The following is a 3,904-nucleotide window of genomic DNA, read 5'->3' on the forward strand; positions in this document are numbered from 1 at the left end:
TCTCTAGTTTCACACATGCTTGTATTATGTTACACACATATCCAATAGTTTGGTAAAATAATTAAACTTTTATTGCATTATGGTAATTGATTTTTCTCACACTCTACACTGCCTGCCTGGCTCCCATAGGCTTTGAATACACACCCCTTGAAATAGACTGAGTCAGATTAAAACATGCCAGAGGCACCAATCTATGAAAAGCAATTAAAACAGAGTAAATTGGTAAAATGTAAATTTGCCCCACTCCCATAAAGTAGAGAGCACCCTCCCATGTAATTTTTTAAGACTATGCCTCTTGAAAAACCAGCCTTCTCTCTATCAAGGCTTTTGTGATGTGCAGTTGCAGCTAAAAATGGGTAGTTACAGACAAAATTTAGAACCAGATGCATAGTTTAATGCTGTTTACCAGTGATGGGTCATTTTGCTTTGGTATCTAAATTTTAAATTCTTTCATATACAGCCTCCTAATGAATTGCCTGGCTTGGAAAATTACAAAATCTAACTAAAAGTTATGGCTTTAAAATTTTTATTTTGTTTATTCTTTTTCAAAATGTTTTGGCCAATGGAAATGAAGTAGTAAGAAAATCAATTTCCACATATAAACAAAATCATTGGAAAAGCAGTATCTCACTTTCCCTTCCAAATACATGTTAGAGACCACCTAACATGTGTGGTCCAAGACAAGAGTAGAAATGGAGGCCTTCATTGTATATATCTGGAGGTTTAAAAGTTATTAATCAATCTAGTGAACTAATAAAATATTTTTATCCTACACCTTGACAAATATACCTTTATAATGACCTGGTAGTCTAGGTTCAAATATGAAATTCTTGGATCTTTGGAATTCCATGCTGGAACATAGAACCATAAGAAATGCAAGCTCTGGTTGCAGGTCCCAAGCCTGCAGCTTCCTCTTTCTCTCCCCACACCCAGCTCCACCCCACAGCACAATCCATGTCAAAGGGAAATAGAGGCTCAATTGAAAGAGCTCCCAATGCCCAAAGCTGAAACAATTAAAGCAATGAAGTAGCATTGGATTATTACCTAAAGTATAAAATAAATGCACATGAGTCCATAGGGATATAAACAAAGATTGAATGAATGAATGAATGAATGAACAAATGAACACACACAAACAGACAAACAGTAAATAAATGGGGGAGAAAAGACAAATCTTCATTACAAATTTTCATTTCTTAATCTCCTCCCAGCCCCACTTCCTGAGTGTGGGCTAGACTTAGGGACTTGCTTCCAGACACTAGAGTATGGAAAGGGATAGATAGTAGATTTACATTGAAGAAAGCTGACAAACACTACCATAACCCAGTGATTGAGATAAATAGTACTTGCAGTAAGGCATGTTGATATCACGTATCCCTTGATATGATGAGGTGAGAAATGCACTCCACCTCTGTGGCATTCCCTCTGCAAACCCATAACCCCAGTTGAGTCATGAGAAAAACATCAGACAAACCCAAACTGAAGGACATTACAGAATATCTGGCCAGTGATCCTTAAAGTTGCCAGTCACGAAAAACAAAGATTGAGAAGCTGTCACAGACCAGGGTAGACTAAGCAGAAATATCTAAATGTAATGTGGTATTTTAGACGGGATGCTATAAGAGAAAAAGGATATTAAAGGGAAGAATTGGTGAAATCTGAGTAAAGCGTGGAGTTAGTAGTTGACAAATATACCACTGTAACATGAGACGATACCATTACAGGAAACTGAAATTGGGTGAGGGATACATAGGAACCCTCTGTACTATCTTTGCAACTTTTCTGTAAATCTAAAATTATTCCAAAATTAAAAATTTATTTTTAAAATGTAGAGTTTTAAATGCTTCTTTTTTCATATATGAAAAAGATCAGACTTTTCACAGTTTCTTATGCTGTCACTAAATACAAGTATTACTTTCCCTCATTAATATAAAATCTAAAAGTTGTCCCTGATTAGTTAAGCAATTGCCTAATAAATTGTGGTATATGCTGGTGTTTTGAAATGAAACTACAGTTTTGATACCAATAACTGAGGCATTTATATCAGTGACTTAAACACAACAACAAAAATAGTACCTGACTTAAACTATTTAAAATTTTACACAGTGGTTGCCAATATGATTTTTGTGTTTGGACATCTTATATAATGTCATAAATATAAAATTTTATTTGCTAATTGAAAACCCTTCATTCAACAAAATTGATGCCAGAAGCGAGAAAACAGAAGATGTAATTTCAGCTTCCCCTCCACCTTTACTCAATCAATATTATTAGTGCTTAGTCTAAAATACTCTTTGTAGAATACTGCATCAATTATAAAGTGCTCTCCAGCTCATGGTCCTAAAATAATAATAGTGGTTTACTGAGTGTTTACATGGTGCCAGGCACTGGGCCACGAGTTCTACATCATTACTGCATTCATACACACATCAATAGCAACATCGTCTTAAATTGGATATTATTTTTATCTTCTTTATACCAGTGTTGAAGTTGAGGCCTAAAGAGGCTAAGTACTTGACCAAAGTCACACAACTAATAAAAGTTGGGGCCAAGATATGAATCCAGGTTCATCATGTCTCACCCCTCCAGAGCTGAAAGATGATAGAACGGTCCCAGGGCTAGGTGACAAAGGACATAAGTGCCACCTTGACACTCTTTATGTTCCCATTGTGCCTCATGCCTATGTCTACTTTGGCCCTTACCACATTTTACAAAGTCTTTAAAAGAGATGCATTTTATTTATTTTGTGATACTTCTAAGTTCATGGACATTGCCTGGAATTGATGTTCAATACAAACCCCTAATTAGAGAAAGAAACTATTATAGATATACAGAAAAAGGTTGCTGTAAGAGAGGAATGCAGACCATTCCACATAATTCATCCTATGTCTGTTATTTTCACCTCCTAGGAAGGCCAACGGTCATTTATTCACAGATATCATGAGTATGATGAAGACAGTGATGCCACTGCATACACCGTTGTCCTTGCTCATCTCTCAGTCAATTTGGGTGTCTCTTCCACAGGGAAGCCTCTCCTGATTCCCCAGAACTGGGTCAGATTTCCCCCCCACTGAACTCTAGGAGCACTTTTCACTCTGTATTTAACTCCCTGTTGGCTTTTCTGTCTCCCCACTAGAATGAAAGCTTGTCGAGTCTTGCTTACCACTGTGCTCCCATCACCTGGCACCATGCCTAACATACAGTTATATAATCAATATGTATTTGTTGAGACATTCATTCCTTTAGCAAATTTTGGATTCTAGGACCTTAAGTTAAAAATTTCACAGTCCATTCTCCAGGAAGAACATGATGGGGCTATAATTTATTCGTTGCTGCCTGCTCAGACCAAAGTTTGTGGCTTCCTCTGAGACAGATGAGTCAGGATATTTTCATATATGTCAGACAAGGTGCAAGTTGTCTTATGATTCAGATACTTCATTATATACAGATGGTCATCTGGAGGTGGTCCAGCAGAGTCTGTCAGGGGTCCGAGAAGGACATTTCTGTATTGAATGAGAAGTTTTCCGGCTCAGGAGTGATTTAGACACATCCTTGGATTATGTGAATCTCAACAGAACTGCAGTCTTACCTGATGTCTGGTAGCAGAGAGAATAAGTTGCAGTTTCCTTGGAAGGCAGAGACTGGAGCTTTCTGAAAATAAGACAACTAAAGCCTTGAGGGGCTATTCATACCAATATATCAGAGCAGTACTTAAATATTTTTTTTATCATATATTGACTTCTGTCATTGAGATTTTCTTACACCTCGTAACATAAGTGTTCGGTATTTTAAGAAAGATTCCCCTACTTCCCCCTTTCACTTCATTAACTCAACCAACTGTACTCAGAGGAACAACTTGCTGAACTCACTCTCCAGCGCTGGGAACTGGCCTGTCTCCTATGAG

This window comes from Leucopleurus acutus, assembly GCF_964270905.1.
Source record: "Leucopleurus acutus genome assembly, chromosome: 2".
Taxonomy (NCBI): Eukaryota; Metazoa; Chordata; class Mammalia; order Artiodactyla; family Delphinidae; genus Leucopleurus; species Leucopleurus acutus.